Below are 19,347 nucleotides of genomic sequence, written 5' to 3'. Positions count from 1 at the left end.
TTAATATGTCTGTATTTGTTCAGATGAATTGAGCATTAAGAGGATTAGTAGATTCAAAACTTTTCACACCCATAAACGACAACATGTGTTGATTAATTTCGTCTTCGAATACGGTTAATATGTCTGTATTTGTTCAGATGAATTGAGCATTAAGAGGATTAGTAGATTCAAAACTTTTCACACCCATAAACGACATGTGTTGATTAATTTCGTCTTCGAATACGGTTAATATGTCTGTATTTGTTCAGATGAATTGAGCATTAAGAGGATTAGTAGATTAAAAACTTTTCACACCCATAAACGACAACATGTGTTGATTAATTTCGTCTTCGAATACGGTTAATATGTTTGTATTTGTTCAGATGAATTGAGCATTAAGAGGATTAGTAGATTAAAAACTTTTCACACCCATAAACGACAACATGTGTTGATTAATTTCGTCTTCGAATACGGTTAATATGTCTGTGTTTGTTCAGATGAATTGAGCATTAAGAGGATTAGTAGATTAAAAACTTTTCACACCCATAAACAACATGTGTTGATTAATTTCGTCTTCGAATACGGTTAATATGTCTGTATTTGTTCAGATGAATTGAGCATTAAGAGGATTAGTAGATTAAAAACTTTTCACACACATAAACGACAACATGTGTTGATTAATTTCGTCTTCGAATACGGTTAATATGTCTGTATTTGTTCAGATGAATTGAGCATTAAGAGGATTAGTAGATTAAAAACTTTTCACACACATAAACGACAGCACATGTGTTGATTAATTTCGTCTTCGAATACGGTTAATATGTCTGTATTTTTTCAGATGAATTGAGCATTAAGAGGATTAGTAGATTAAAAACTTTTCACACCCATAAACGACAACATGTGTTGATTAATTTCGTCTTCGAATACGGTTAATATGTCTGTATTTTTTCAGATGAATTGAGCATTAAGAGGATTAGTAGATTAAAAACTTTTCACACCCATAAACGACAACATGTGTTGATTAATTTCGTCTTCGAATACGGTTAATATGTCTGTATTTGTTCAGATGAATTGAGCATTAAGAGGATTAGTAGATTAAAAACTTTTCACACCCATAAACGACATGTGTTGATTAATTTCGTCTTCGAATACGGTTAATATGTCTGTATTTGTTCAGATGAATTGAGCATTAAGAGGATTAGTAGATTCAAAACTTTTCACACCCATAAACGACAACATGTGTTGATTAATTTCGTCTTCGAATACGGTTAATATGTCTGTATTTGTTCAGATGAATTGAGCATTAAGAGGATTAGTAGATTAAAAACTTTTCACACCCATAAACGACAACATGTGTTGATTAATTTCGTCTTCGAATACGGTTAATATGTCTGTATTTGTTCAGATGAATTGAGCATTAAGAGGATTAGTAGATTCAAAACTTTTCACACCCATAAACGACATGTGTTGATTAATTTCGTCTTCGAATACGGTTAATATGTCTGTATTTGTTCAGATGAATTGAGCATTAAGAGGATTAGTAGATTCAAAACTTTTCACACCCATAAACGACAACATGTGTTGATTAATTTCGTCTTCGAATACGGTTAATATGTCTGTATTTTTTCAGATGAATTGAGCATTAAGAGGATTAGTAGATTAAAAACTTTTCACACCCATAAACGACATGTGTTGATTAATTTCGTCTTCGAATACGGTTAATATGTCTATATTTGTTCAGATGAATTGAGCATTAAGAGGATTAGTAGATTCAAAACTTTTCACACCCATAAACGACAACATGTGTTGATTAATTTCGTCTTCGAATACGGTTAATATGTCTGTATTTGTTCAGATGAATTGAGCATTAAGAGGATTAGTAGATTCAAAACTTTTCACACCCATAAACGACATGTGTTGATTAATTTCGTCTTCGAATACGGTTAATATGTCTATATTTGTTCAGATGAATTGAGCATTAAGAGGATTAGTAGATTCAAAACTTTTCACACCCATAAACGACATGTGTTGATTAATTTCGTCTTCGAATACGGTTAATATGTCTGTATTTGTTCAGATGAATTGAGCATTAAGAGGATTAGTAGATTAAAAACTTTTCACACCCATAAACGACATGTGTTGATTAATTTCGTCTTCGAATACGGTTAATATGTCTGTATTTGTTCAGATGAATTGAGCATTAAGAGGATTAGTAGATTAAAAACTTTTCACACACATAAACGACAGCACATGTGTTGATTAATTTCGTCTTCGAATACGGTTAATATGTCTGTATTTGTTCAGATGAATTGAGCATTAAGAGGATTAGTAGATTAAAAACTTTTCACACCCATAAACGACAACATGTGTTGATTAATTTCGTCTTCGAATACGGTTAATATGTCTGTATTTGTTCAGATGAATTGAGCATTAAGAGGATTAGTAGATTAAAAACTTTTCACACCCATAAACGACAACATGTGTTGATTAATTTCGTCTTCGAATACGGTTAATATGTTTGTATTTGTTCAGATGAATTGAGCATTAAGAGGATTAGTAGATTAAAAACTTTTCACACCCATAAACGACAACATGTGTTGATTAATTTCGTCTTCGAATACGGTTAATATGTTTGTATTTGTTCAGATGAATTGAGCATTAAGAGGATTAGTAGATTAAAAACTTTTCACACACATAAACGACAGCACATGTGTTGATTAATTTCGTCTTCGAATACGGTTAATATGTCTGTATTTGTTCAGATGAATTGAGCATTAAGAGGATTAGTAGATTAAAAACTTTTCACACCCATAAACGACAACATGTGTTGATTAATTTCGTCTTCGAATACGGTTAATATGTCTGTATTTGTTCAGATGAATTGAGCATTAAGAGGATTAGTAGATTCAAAACTTTTCACACCCATAAATGACATGTGTTGATTAATTTCGTCTTCGAATACGGTTAATATGTCTATATTTGTTCAGATGAATTGAGCATTAAGAGGATTAGTAGATTAAAAACTTTTCACACCCATAAACGACAACATGTGTTGATTAATTTCGTCTTCGAATACGGTTAATATGTCTGTATTTGTTCAGATGAATTGAGCATTAAGAGGATTAGTAGATTCAAAACTTTTCACACCCATAAACGACATGTGTTGATTAATTTCGTCTTCGAATACGGTTAATATGTCTATATTTGTTCAGATGAATTGAGCATTAAGAGGATTAGTAGATTCAAAACTTTTCACACCCATAAACGACAACATGTGTTGATTAATTTCGTCTTCGAATACGGTTAATATGTCTGTATTTGTTCAGATGAATTGAGCATTAAGAGGATTAGTAGATTAAAAACTTTTCACACCCATAAACGACATGTGTTGATTAATTTCGTCTTCGAATACGGTTAATATGTCTGTATTTGTTCAGATGAATTGAGCATTAAGAGGATTAGTAGATTAAAAACTTTTCACACACATAAACGACAGCACATGTGTTGATTAATTTCGTCTTCGAATACGGTTAATATGTCTGTATTTGTTCAGATGAATTGAGCATTAAGAGGATTAGTAGATTAAAAACTTTTCACACCCATAAACGACAACATGTGTTGATTAATTTCGTCTTCGAATACGGTTAATATGTCTGTATTTGTTCAGATGAATTGAGCATTAAGAGGATTAGTAGATTAAAAACTTTTCACACCCATAAACGACAACATGTGTTGATTAATTTCGTCTTCGAATACGGTTAATATGTTTGTATTTGTTCAGATGAATTGAGCATTAAGAGGATTAGTAGATTAAAAACTTTTCACACCCATAAACGACAACATGTGTTGATTAATTTCGTCTTCGAATACGGTTAATATGTCTGTATTTGTTCAGATGAATTGAGCATTAAGAGGATTAGTAGATTAAAAACTTTTCACACACATAAACGACAGCACATGTGTTGATTAATTTCGTCTTCGAATACGGTTAATATGTCTGTATTTGTTCAGATGAATTGAGCATTAAGAGGATTAGTAGATTAAAAACTTTTCACACCCATAAACGACAACATGTGTTGATTAATTTCGTCTTCGAATACGGTTAATATGTTTGTATTTGTTCAGATGAATTGAGCATTAAGAGGATTAGTAGATTCAAAACTTTTCACACCCATAAACGACAACATGTGTTGATTAATTTCGTCTTCGAATACGGTTAATATGTCTGTATTTTTTCAGATGAATTGAGCATTAAGAGGATTAGTAGATTAAAAACTTTTCACACCCATAAACGACAACATGTGTTGATTAATTTCGTCTTCGAATACGGTTAATATGTCTGTATTTGTTCAGATGAATTGAGCATTAAGAGGATTAGTAGATTAAAAACTTTTCACACCCATAAACGACAACATGTGTTGATTAATTTCGTCTTCGAATACGGTTAATATGTTTGTATTTGTTCAGATGAGTTGGCATTAAGAGGATTAGTAGATTCAAAACCTTTCGCATCATATGCGACATGTGTTGATTAATTTCGTCTTCGAATACGGTTAATATGTTTGTATTTGTTCAGATGAATTGAGCATTAAGAGGATTAGTAGATTAAAAACTTTCCACACCCATAAACGACAACATGTGTTGATTAATTTCGTCTTCGAATACGGTTAATATGTCTGTATTTGTTCAGATGAATTGAGCATTAAGAGGATTAGTAGATTCAAAACTTTTCACACCCATAAACGACATGTGTTGATTAATTTCGTCTTCGAATACGGTTAATATGTCTGTATTTGTTCAGATGAATTGAGCATTAAGAGGATTAGTAGATTCAAAACTTTTCACACCCATAAACGACAACATGTGTTGATTAATTTCGTCTTCGAATACGGTTAATATGTCTATATTTGTTCAGATGAATTGAGCATTAAGAGGATTAGTAGATTAAACACTTTTCACACCCATAAACGACAACATGTGTTGATTAATTTCGTCTTCGAATACGGTTAATATGTTTGTATTTGTTCAGATGAATTGAGCATTAAGAGGATTAGTAGATTCAAAACTTTTCACACCCATAAACGACAACATGTGTTGATTAATTTCGTCTTCGAATACGGTAAATATGTCTATATTTGTTCAGATGAATTGAGCATTAAGAGGATTAGTAGATTCAAAACTTTTCACACCCATAAACGACAACATGTGTTGATTAATTTCGTCTTCGAATACGGTTAATATGTCTGTATTTGTTCAGATGAATTGAGCATTAAGAGGATTAGTAGATTCAAAACTTTTCACACCCATAAACGACATGTGTTGATTAATTTCGTCTTCGAATACGGTTAATATGTCTGTATTTGTTCAGATGAATTGAGCATTAAGAGGATTAGTAGATTAAAAACTTTTCACACCCATAAACGACAACATGTGTTGATTAATTTCGTCTTCGAATACGGTTAATATGTTTGTATTTGTTCAGATGAATTGAGCATTAAGAGGATTAGTAGATTCAAAACTTTTCACACCCATAAACGACAACATGTGTTGATTAATTTCGTCTTCGAATACGGTTAATATGTCTGTATTTGTTCAGATGAATTGAGCATTAAGAGGATTAGTAGATTCAAAACTTTTCACACCCATAAACGACATGTGTTGATTAATTTCGTCTTCGAATACGGTTAATATGTCTGTATTTGTTCAGATGAATTGAGCATTAAGAGGATTAGTAGATTCAAAACTTTTCACACCCATAAACGACAACATGTGTTGATTAATTTCGTCTTCGAATACGGTTAATATGTCTATATTTGTTCAGATGAATTGAGCATTAAGAGGATTAGTAGATTCAAAACTTTTCACACCCATAAACGACAACATGTGTTGATTAATTTCGTCTTCGAATACGGTTAATATGTCTGTATTTGTTCAGATGAATTGAGCATTAAGAGGATTAGTAGATTCAAAACTTTTCACACCCATAAACGACAACATGTGTTGATTAATTTCGTCTTCGAATACGGTTAATATGTCTATATTTGTTCAGATGAATTGAGCATTAAGAGGATTAGTAGATTCAAAACTTTTCACACCCATAAACGACAACATGTGTTGATTAATTTCGTCTTCGAATACGGTTAATATGTCTGTATTTGTTCAGATGAATTGAGCATTAAGAGGATTAGTAGATTCAAAACTTTTCACACCCATAAACGACAACATGTGTTGATTAATTTCGTCTTCGAATACGGTTAATATGTCTGTGTTTGTTCAGATTAATTGAGCATTAAGAGGATTAGTTGATTAAAAACTTTTCACACCCATAAACAACATGTGTTGATTAATTTCGTCTTCGAATACGGTTAATATGTCTGTATTTGTTCAGATGAATTGAGCATTAAGAGGATTAGTAGATTAAAAACTTTTCACACACATAAACGACAGCACATGTGTTGATTAATTTCGTCTTCGAATACGGTTAATATGTCTGTATTTGTTCAGATGAATTGAGCATTAAGAGGATTAGTAGATTAAAAACTTTTCACACACATAAACGACAGCACATGTGTTGATTAATTTCGTCTTCGAATACGGTTAATATGTCTGTATTTTTTCAGATGAATTGAGCATTAAGAGGATTAGTAGATTAAAAACTTTTCACACCCATAAACGACAACATGTGTTGATTAATTTCGTCTTCGAATACGGTTAATATGTCTGTATTTTTTCAGATGAATTGAGCATTAAGAGGATTAGTAGATTAAAAACTTTTCCCACCCATAAACGACAACATGTGTTGATTAATTTCGTCTTCGAATACGGTTAATATGTCTGTATTTGTTCAGATGAATTGAGCATTAAGAGGATTAGTAGATTAAAAACTTTTCACACCCATAAACGACATGTGTTGATTAATTTCGTCTTCGAATACGGTTAATATGTCTGTATTTGTTCAGATGAATTGAGCATTAAGAGGATTAGTAGATTAAAAACTTTTCACACCCATAAACGACATGTGTTGATTAATTTCGTCTTCGAATACGGTTAATATGTCTATATTTGTTCAGATGAATTGAGCATTAAGAGGATTAGTAGATTCAAAACTTTTCACACCCATAAACGACAACATGTGTTGATTAATTTCGTCTTCGAATACGGTTAATATGTCTGTATTTTTTCAGATGAATTGAGCATTAAGAGGATTAGTAGATTAAAAACTTTTCACACCCATAAACGACAACATGTGTTGATTAATTTCGTCTTCGAATACGGTTAATATGTCTGTATTTGTTCAGATGAATTGAGCATTAAGAGGATTAGTAGATTCAAAACTTTTCACACCCATAAACGACATGTGTTGATTAATTTCGTCTTCGAATACGGTTAATATGTCTGTATTTGTTCAGATGAATTGAGCATTAAGAGGATTAGTAGATTCAAAACTTTTCACACCCATAAACGACAACATGTGTTGATTAATTTCGTCTTCGAATACGGTTAATATGTCTGTATTTGTTCAGATGAATTGAGCATTAAGAGGATTAGTAGATTAAAAACTTTTCACACACATAAACGACAGCACATGTGTTGATTAATTTCGTCTTCGAATACGGTTAATATGTCTGTATTTTTTCAGATGAATTGAGCATTAAGAGGATTAGTAGATTAAAAACTTTTCACACCCATAAACGACAACATGTGTTGATTAATTTCGTCTTCGAATACGGTTAATATGTCTGTATTTTTTCAGATGAATTGAGCATTAAGAGGATTAGTAGATTAAAAACTTTTCACACCCATAAACGACAACATGTGTTGATTAATTTCGTCTTCGAATACGGTTAATATGTCTGTATTTGTTCAGATGAATTGAGCATTAAGAGGATTAGTAGATTAAAAACTTTTCACACCCATAAACGACATGTGTTGATTAATTTCGTCTTCGAATACGGTTAATATGTCTGTATTTGTTCAGATGAATTGAGCATTAAGAGGATTAGTAGATTAAAAACTTTTCACACCCATAAACGACATGTGTTGATTAATTTCGTCTTCGAATACGGTTAATATGTCTATATTTGTTCAGATGAATTGAGCATTAAGAGGATTAGTAGATTCAAAACTTTTCACACCCATAAACGACAACATGTGTTGATTAATTTCGTCTTCGAATACGGTTAATATGTCTGTATTTTTTCAGATGAATTGAGCATTAAGAGGATTAGTAGATTAAAAACTTTTCACACCCATAAACGACAACATGTGTTGATTAATTTCGTCTTCGAATACGGTTAATATGTCTGTATTTGTTCAGATGAATTGAGCATTAAGAGGATTAGTAGATTCAAAACTTTTCACACCCATAAACGACATGTGTTGATTAATTTCGTCTTCGAATACGGTTAATATGTCTGTATTTGTTCAGATGAATTGAGCATTAAGAGGATTAGTAGATTCAAAACTTTTCACACCCATAAACGACAACATGTGTTGATTAATTTCGTCTTCGAATACGGTTAATATGTCTATATTTGTTCAGATGAATTGAGCATTAAGAGGATTAGTAGATTAAAAACTTTTCACACCCATAAACGACAACATGTGTTGATTAATTTCGTCTTCGAATACGGTTAATATGTCTGTATTTTTTCAGATGAATTGAGCATTAAGAGGATTAGTAGATTAAAAACTTTTCACACCCATAAACGACAACATGTGTTGATTAATTTCGTCTTCGAATACGGTTAATATGTCTGTATTTGTTCAGATGAATTGAGCATTAAGAGGATTAGTAGATTAAAAACTTTTCACACCCATAAACGACATGTGTTGATTAATTTCGTCTTCGAATACGGTTAATATGTCTGTATTTGTTCAGATGAATTGAGCATTAAGAGGATTAGTAGATTAAAAACTTTTCACACCCATAAACGACATGTGTTGATTAATTTCGTCTTCGAATACGGTTAATATGTCTATATTTGTTCAGATGAATTGAGCATTAAGAGGATTAGTAGATTCAAAACTTTTCACACCCATAAACGACAACATGTGTTGATTAATTTCGTCTTCGAATACGGTTAATATGTCTGTATTTTTTCAGATGAATTGAGCATTAAGAGGATTAGTAGATTAAAAACTTTTCACACCCATAAACGACAACATGTGTTGATTAATTTCGTCTTCGAATACGGTTAATATGTCTGTATTTGTTCAGATGAATTGAGCATTAAGAGGATTAGTAGATTCAAAACTTTTCACACCCATAAACGACATGTGTTGATTAATTTCGTCTTCGAATACGGTTAATATGTCTGTATTTGTTCAGATGAATTGAGCATTAAGAGGATTAGTAGATTCAAAACTTTTCACACCCATAAACGACAACATGTGTTGATTAATTTCGTCTTCGAATACGGTTAATATGTCTATATTTGTTCAGATGAATTGAGCATTAAGAGGATTAGTAGATTAAAAACTTTTCACACCCATAAACGACAACATGTGTTGATTAATTTCGTCTTCGAATACGGTTAATATGTCTGTATTTTTTCAGATGAATTGAGCATTAAGAGGATTAGTAGATTAAAAACTTTTCACACCCATAAACGACAACATGTGTTGATTAATTTCGTCTTCGAATACGGTTAATATGTCTGTATTTGTTCAGATGAATTGAGCATTAAGAGGATTAGTAGATTAAAAACTTTTCACACCCATAAACGACATGTGTTGATTAATTTCGTCTTCGAATACGGTTAATATGTCTGTATTTGTTCAGATGAATTGAGCATTAAGAGGATTAGTAGATTAAAAACTTTTCACACCCATAAACGACATGTGTTGATTAATTTCGTCTTCGAATACGGTTAATATGTCTATATTTGTTCAGATGAATTGAGCATTAAGAGGATTAGTAGATTCAAAACTTTTCACACCCATAAACGACAACATGTGTTGATTAATTTCGTCTTCGAATACGGTTAATATGTCTGTATTTTTTCAGATGAATTGAGCATTAAGAGGATTAGTAGATTAAAAACTTTTCACACCCATAAACGACAACATGTGTTGATTAATTTCGTCTTCGAATACGGTTAATATGTCTGTATTTGTTCAGATGAATTGAGCATTAAGAGGATTAGTAGATTCAAAACTTTTCACACCCATAAACGACATGTGTTGATTAATTTCGTCTTCGAATACGGTTAATATGTCTGTATTTGTTCAGATGAATTGAGCATTAAGAGGATTAGTAGATTCAAAACTTTTCACACTCATAAACGACAACATGTGTTGATTAATTTCGTCTTCGAATACGGTTAATATGTCTGTATTTGTTCAGATGAATTGAGCATTAAGAGGATTAGTAGATTAAAAACTTTTCACACACATAAACGACAGCACATGTGTTGATTAATTTCGTCTTCGAATACGGTTAATATGTCTGTATTTTTTCAGATGAATTGAGCATTAAGAGGATTAGTAGATTAAAAACTTTTCACACCCATAAACGACAACATGTGTTGATTAATTTCGTCTTCGAATACGGTTAATATGTCTGTATTTTTTCAGATGAATTGAGCATTAAGAGGATTAGTAGATTAAAAACTTTTCACACCCATAAACGACAACATGTGTTGATTAATTTCGTCTTCGAATACGGTTAATATGTCTGTATTTGTTCAGATGAATTGAGCATTAAGAGGATTAGTAGATTAAAAACTTTTCACACCCATAAACGACATGTGTTGATTAATTTCGTCTTCGAATACGGTTAATATGTCTGTATTTGTTCAGATGAATTGAGCATTAAGAGGATTAGTAGATTAAAAACTTTTCACACCCATAAACGACATGTGTTGATTAATTTCGTCTTCGAATACGGTTAATATGTCTATATTTGTTCAGATGAATTGAGCATTAAGAGGATTAGTAGATTCAAAACTTTTCACACCCATAAACGACAACATGTGTTGATTAATTTCGTCTTCGAATACGGTTAATATGTCTGTATTTTTTCAGATGAATTGAGCATTAAGAGGATTAGTAGATTAAAAACTTTTCACACCCATAAACGACAACATGTGTTGATTAATTTCGTCTTCGAATACGGTTAATATGTCTGTATTTGTTCAGATGAATTGAGCATTAAGAGGATTAGTAGATTCAAAACTTTTCACACCCATAAACGACATGTGTTGATTAATTTCGTCTTCGAATACGGTTAATATGTCTGTATTTGTTCAGATGAATTGAGCATTAAGAGGATTAGTAGATTAAAAACTTTTCACACACATAAACGACAGCACATGTGTTGATTAATTTCGTCTTCGAATACGGTTAATATGTCTGTATTTGTTCAGATGAATTGAGCATTAAGAGGATTAGTAGATTAAAAACTTTTCACACACATAAACGACAGCACATGTGTTGATTAATTTCGTCTTCGAATACGGTTAATATGTCTGTATTTTTTCAGATGAATTGAGCATTAAGAGGATTAGTAGATTAAAAACTTTTCACACCCATAAACGACAACATGTGTTGATTAATTTCGTCTTCGAATACGGTTAATATGTCTGTATTTTTTCAGATGAATTGAGCATTAAGAGGATTAGTAGATTAAAAACTTTTCACACCCATAAACGACAACATGTGTTGATTAATTTCGTCTTCGAATACGGTTAATATGTCTGTATTTGTTCAGATGAATTGAGCATTAAGAGGATTAGTAGATTAAAAACTTTTCACACCCATAAACGACATGTGTTGATTAATTTCGTCTTCGAATACGGTTAATATGTCTGTATTTGTTCAGATGAATTGAGCATTAAGAGGATTAGTAGATTAAAAACTTTTCACACCCATAAACGACATGTGTTGATTAATTTCGTCTTCGAATACGGTTAATATGTCTATATTTGTTCAGATGAATTGAGCATTAAGAGGATTAGTAGATTCAAAACTTTTCACACCCATAAACGACAACATGTGTTGATTAATTTCGTCTTCGAATACGGTTAATATGTCTGTATTTTTTCAGATGAATTGAGCATTAAGAGGATTAGTAGATTAAAAACTTTTCACACCCATAAACGACAACATGTGTTGATTAATTTCGTCTTCGAATACGGTTAATATGTCTGTATTTGTTCAGATGAATTGAGCATTAAGAGGATTAGTAGATTCAAAACTTTTCACACCCATAAACGACATGTGTTGATTAATTTCGTCTTCGAATACGGTTAATATGTCTGTATTTGTTCAGATGAATTGAGCATTAAGAGGATTAGTAGATTCAAAACTTTTCACACCCATAAACGACAACATGTGTTGATTAATTTCGTCTTCGAATACGGTTAATATGTCTGTATTTGTTCAGATGAATTGAGCATTAAGAGGATTAGTAGATTAAAAACTTTTCACACACATAAACGACAGCACATGTGTTGATTAATTTCGTCTTCGAATACGGTTAATATGTCTGTATTTTTTCAGATGAATTGAGCATTAAGAGGATTAGTAGATTAAAAACTTTTCACACCCATAAACGACAACATGTGTTGATTAATTTCGTCTTCGAATACGGTTAATATGTCTGTATTTTTTCAGATGAATTGAGCATTAAGAGGATTAGTAGATTAAAAACTTTTCACACCCATAAACGACAACATGTGTTGATTAATTTCGTCTTCGAATACGGTTAATATGTCTGTATTTGTTCAGATGAATTGAGCATTAAGAGGATTAGTAGATTAAAAACTTTTCACACCCATAAACGACATGTGTTGATTAATTTCGTCTTCGAATACGGTTAATATGTCTGTATTTGTTCAGATGAATTGAGCATTAAGAGGATTAGTAGATTAAAAACTTTTCACACCCATAAACGACATGTGTTGATTAATTTCGTCTTCGAATACGGTTAATATGTCTATATTTGTTCAGATGAATTGAGCATTAAGAGGATTAGTAGATTCAAAACTTTTCACACCCATAAACGACAACATGTGTTGATTAATTTCGTCTTCGAATACGGTTAATATGTCTGTATTTGTTCAGATGAATTGAGCATTAAGAGGATTAGTAGATTAAAAACTTTTCACACCCATAAACGACAACATGTGTTGATTAATTTCGTCTTCGAATACGGTTAATATGTCTGTATTTGTTCAGATGAATTGAGCATTAAGAGGATTAGTAGATTCAAAACTTTTCACACCCATAAACGACATGTGTTGATTAATTTCGTCTTCGAATACGGTTAATATGTCTGTATTTGTTCAGATGAATTGAGCATTAAGAGGATTAGTAGATTCAAAACTTTTCACACCCATAAACGACAACATGTGTTGATTAATTTCGTCTTCGAATACGGTTAATATGTCTATATTTGTTCAGATGAATTGAGCATTAAGAGGATTAGTAGATTCAAAACTTTTCACACCCATAAACGACAACATGTGTTGATTAATTTCGTCTTCGAATACGCTTAATATGTCTGTATTTGTTCAGATGAATTGAGCATTAAGAGGATTAGTAGATTAAAAACTTTTCACACCCATAAACGACAACATGTGTTGATTAATTTCGTCTTCGAATACGGTTAATATGTCTGTATTTGTTCAGATGAATTGAGCATTAAGAGGATTAGTAGATTTAAAACTTTTCACACCCATAAACGACAACATGTGTTGATTAATTTCGTCTTCGAATACGGTTAATATGTCTATATTTGTTCAGATGAATTGAGCATTAAGAGGATTAGTAGATTCAAAACTTTTCACACTCATAAACGACAACATGTGTTGATTAATTTCGTCTTCGAATACGGTTAATATGTTTGTATTTGTTCAGATGAATTGAGCATTAAGAGGATTAGTAGATTCAAAACTTTTCACACCCATAAACGACATGTGTTGATTAATTTCGTCTTCGAATACGGTTAATATGTCTGTATTTGTTCAGATGAATTGAGCATTAAGAGGATTAGTAGATTCAAAACTTTTCACACCCATAAACGACAACATGTGTTGATTAATTTCGTCTTCGAATACGGTTAATATGTCTATATTTGTTCAGATGAATTGAGCATTAAGAGGATTAGTAGATTCAAAACTTTTCACACCCATAAACGACAACATGTGTTGATTAATTTCGTCTTCGAATACGGTTAATATGTCTATATTTGTTCAGATGAATTGAGCATTAAGAGGATTAGTAGATTCAAAACTTTTCACACCCATAAACGACAACATGTGTTGATTAATTTCGTCTTCGAATACGGTTAATATGTCTGTATTTGTTCAGATGAATTGAGCATTAAGAGGATTAGTAGATTCAAAACTTTTCACACCCATAAACAACATGTGTTGATTAATTTCGTCTTCGAATACGGTTAATATGTTTGTATTTGTTCAGATGAATTGAGCATTAAGAGGATTAGTAGATTCAAAACTTTTCACACCCATAAACGACAACATGTGTTGATTAATTTCGTCTTCGAATACGGTTAATATGTCTATATTTGTTCAGATGAATTGAGCATTAAGAGGATTAGTAGATTCAAAACTTTTCACACCCATAAACGACATGTGTTGATTAATTTCGTCTTCGAATACGGTTAATATGTCTGTATTTGTTCAGATGAATTGAGCATTATAAGGATTAGTAGATTCAAAACTTTTCACACCCATAAACGACATGTGTTGATTAATTTCGTCTTCGAATACGGTTAATATGTCTGTATTTGTTCAGATGAATTGAGCATTAAGAGGATTAGTAGATTCAAAACTTTTCACACCCATAAACGACATGTGTTGATTAATTTCGTCTTCGAATACGGTTAATATGTCTGTATTTGTTCAGATGAATTGAGCATTAAGAGGATTAGTAGATTAAAAACTTTTCACACCCATAAACGACATGTGTTGATTAATTTCGTCTTCGAATACGGTTAATATGTCTGTATTTGTTCAGATGAATTGAGCATTAAGAAGATTAGTAGATTAAAAACTTTTCACACCCATAAACGACAACATGTGTTGATTAATTTCGTCTTCGAATACGGTTAATATGTCTGTATTTGTTCAGATGAATTGAGCATTAAGAGGATTAGTAGATTCAAAACTTTTCACACCCATAAACGACAACATGTGTTGATTAATTTCGTCTTCGAATACGGTTAATATGTCTATATTTGTTCAGAGTAATTGAGCATTAAGAGGATTAGTAGATTCAAAACTTTTCACACCCATAAACGACAACATGTGTTGATTAATTTCGTCTTCGAATACGGTTAATATGTCTGTATTTGTTCAGATGAATTGAGCATTAAGAGGATTAGTAGATTAAAAACTTTTCACACCCATAAACGACAACATGTGTTGATTAATTTCGTCTTCGAATACGGTTAATATGTCTGTATTTGTTCAGATGAATTGAGCATTAAGAGGATTAGTAGATTCAAAACTTTTCACACCCATAAACGACAACATGTGTTGATTAATTTCGTCTTCGAATACGGTTAATATGTCTGTATTTGTTCAGATGAATTGAGCATTAAGAGGATTAGTAGATTAAAAACTTTTCACACCCATAAACGACAGCATGTGTTGATTAATTTCGTCTTCGAATACGGTTAATATATCTGTATTTGTTCAGATGAATTGAGCATTAAGAGGATTAGTAGATTCAAAACTTTTCACACCCATAAACGACATGTGTTGATTAATTTCGTCTTCGAATACGGTTAATATGTCTATATTTGTTCAGATGAATTGAGCATTAAGAGGATTAGTAGATTCAAAACTTTTCACACCCATAAACGACATGTGTTGATTAATTTCGTCTTCGAATACGGTTAATATGTCTGTATTTGTTCAGATGAATTGAGCATTAAGAGGATTAGTAGATTCAAAACTTTTCACACCCATAAACGACATGTGTTGATTAATTTCGTCTTCGAATACGGTTAATATGTCTGTATTTGTTCAGATGAATTGAGCATTAAGAGGATTAGTAGATTCAAAACTTTTCACACCCATAAACGACATGTGTTGATTAATTTCGTCTTCGAATACGGTTAATATGTCTGTATTTGTTCAGATGAATTGAGCATTAAGAGGATTAGTAGATTCAAAACTTTTCACACCCATAAACGACATGTGTTGATTAATTTCGTCTTCGAATACGGTTAATATGTCTGTATTTGTTCAGATGAATTGAGCATTAAGAGGATTAGTAGATTCAAAACTTTTCACACCCATAAACGACATGTGTTGATTAATTTCGTCTTCGAATACGGTTAATATGTCTGTATTTGTTCAGATGAATTGAGCATTAAGAGGATTAGTAGATTCAAAACTTTTCACACCCATAAACGACAACATGTGTTGATTAATTTCGTCTTCGAATACGGTTAATATGTCTGTATTTGTTCAGATGAATTGAGCATTAAGAGGATTAGTAGATTAAAAACTTTTCACACCCATAAACGACAACATGTGTTGATTAATTTCGTCTTCGAATACGGTTAATATGTCTATATTTGTTCAGATGAATTGAGCATTAAGAGGATTAGTAGATTCAAAACTTTTCACACCCATAAACGACAACATGTGTTGATTAATTTCGTCTTCGAATACGGTTAATATGTCTGTATTTGTTCAGATGAATTGAGCATTAAGAGGATTAGTAGATTAAAAACTTTTCACACCCATAAACGACAGCATGTGTTGATTAATTTCGTCTTCGAATACGGTTAATATATCTGTATTTGTTCAGATGAATTGAGCATTAAGAGGATTAGTAGATTCAAAACTTTTCACACCCATAAACGACATGTGTTGATTAATTTCGTCTTCGAATACGGTTAATATGTCAATATTTGTTCAGATGAATTGAGCATTAAGAGGATTAGTAGATTCAAAACTTTTCACACCCATAAACGACATGTGTTGATTAATTTCGTCTTCGAATACGGTTAATATGTCTGTATTTGTTCAGATGAATTGAGCATTAAGAGGATTAGTAGATTCAAAACTTTTCACACCCATAAACGACATGTGTTGATTAATTTCGTCTTCGAATACGGTTAATATGTCTGTATTTGTTCAGATGAATTGAGCATTAAGAGGATTAGTAGATTCAAAACTTTTCACACCCATAAACGACATGTGTTGATTAATTTCGTCTTCGAATACGGTTAATATGTCTGTATTTGTTCAGATGAATTGAGCATTAAGAGGATTAGTAGATTCAAAACTTTTCACACCCATAAACGACATGTGTTGATTAATTTCGTCTTCGAATACGGTTAATATGTCTGTATTTGTTCAGATGAATTGAGCATTAAGAGGATTAGTAGATTCAAAACTTTTCACACCCATAAACGACAACATGTGTTGATTAATTTCGTCTTCGAATACGGTTAATATGTCTGTATTTGTTCAGATGAATTGAGCATTAAGAAGATTAGTAGATTAAAAACTTTTCACACCCATAAACGACAACATGTGTTGATTAATTTCGTCTTCGAATACGGTTAATATGTCTGTATTTGTTCAGATGAATTGAGCATTAAGCGGATTAGTAGATTCAAAACTTTTCACACCCATAAACGACATGTGTTGATTAATTTCGTCTTCGAATACGGTTAATATGTCTGTATTTGTTCAGATGAATTGAGCATTAAGAGGATTAGTAGATTCAAAACTTTTCACACCCATAAACGACAACATGTGTTGATTAATTTTGTCTTCGAATACGGTTAATATGTCTATATTTGTTCAGATGAATTGAGCATTAAGAGGATTAGTAGATTCAAAACTTTTCACACCCATAAACGACAACATGTGTTGATTAATTTCGTCTTCGAATACGGTTAATATGTCTATATTTGTTCAGATGAATTGAGCATTAAGAGGATTAGTAGATTCAAAACTTTTCACACCCATAAACGACAACATGTGTTGATTAATTTCGTCTTCGAATACGGTTAATATGTCTGTATTTGTTCAGATGAATTGAGCATTAAGCGGATTAGTAGATTCAAAACTTTTCACACCCATAAACGACATGTGTTGATTAATTTCGTCTTCGAATACGGTTAATATGTCTGTATTTGTTCAGATGAATTGAGCATTAAGAGGATTAGTAGATTCAAAACTTTTCACACCCATAAACGACAACATGTGTTGATTAATTTCGTCTTCGAATACGGTTAATATGTCTGTATTTGTTCAGATGAATTGAGCATTAAGAGGATTAGTAGATTCAAAACTTTTCACACCCATAAACGACAACATGTGTTGATTAATTTCGTCTTCGAATACGGTTAATATGTCTATATTTGTTCAGATGAATTGAGCATTAAGAGGATTAGTAGATTCAAAACTTTTCACACCCATAAACGACAAAATGTGTTGATTAATTTCGTCTTCGAATACGGTTAATATGTCTATATTTGTTCAGATGAATTGAGCATTAAGAGGATTAGTAGATTCAAAACTTTTCACACCCATAAACGACATGTGTTGATTAATTTCGTCTTCGAATACGGTTAATATGTCTGTATTTGTTCAGATGAATTGAGCATTAAGAGGATTAGTAGATTCAAAACTTTTCACACCCATAAACGACAACATGTGTTGATTAATTTCGTCTTCGAATACGGTTAATATGTCTATATTTGTTCAGATGAATTGAGCATTAAGAGGATTAGTAGATTCAAAACTTTTCACACCCATAAACGACAAAATGTGTTGATTAATTTCGTCTTCGAATACGGTTAATATGTCTATATTTGTTCAGATGAATTGAGCATTAAGAGGATTAGTAGATTCAAAACTTTTCACACCCATAAACGACATGTGTTGATTAATTTCGTCTTCGAATACGGTTAATATGTCTGTATTTGTTCAGATGAATTGAGCATTAAGAGGATTAGTAGATTCAAAACTTTTCACACCCATAAACGACAACATGTGTTGATTAATTTCGTCTTCGAATACGGTTAATATGTCTATATTTGTTCAGATGAATTGAGCATTAAGAGGATTAGTAGATTCAAAACTTTTCACACCCATAAACGACAAAATGTGTTGATTAATTTCGTCTTCGAATACGGTTAATATGTCTATATTTGTTCAGATGAATTGAGCATTAAGAGGATTAGTAGATTCAAAACTTTTCACACCCATAAACGACATGTGTTGATTAATTTCGTCTTCGAATACGGTTAATATGTCTGTATTTGTTCAGATGAATTGAGCATTAAGAGGATTAGTAGATTCAAAACTTTTCACACCCATAAACGACATGTGTTGATTAATTTCGTCTTCGAATACGGTTAATATGTCT

This window comes from Euprymna scolopes, chromosome 46 (assembly GCF_053919585.1).
Source record: "Euprymna scolopes isolate OS-2025 chromosome 46, ASM5391958v1, whole genome shotgun sequence".
NCBI lineage: Eukaryota > Metazoa > Mollusca > Cephalopoda > Sepiida > Sepiolidae > Euprymna > Euprymna scolopes.
The sequence above is the reverse complement of the archived record's forward strand: the minus strand, read 5'-3'. Positions refer to the sequence as shown.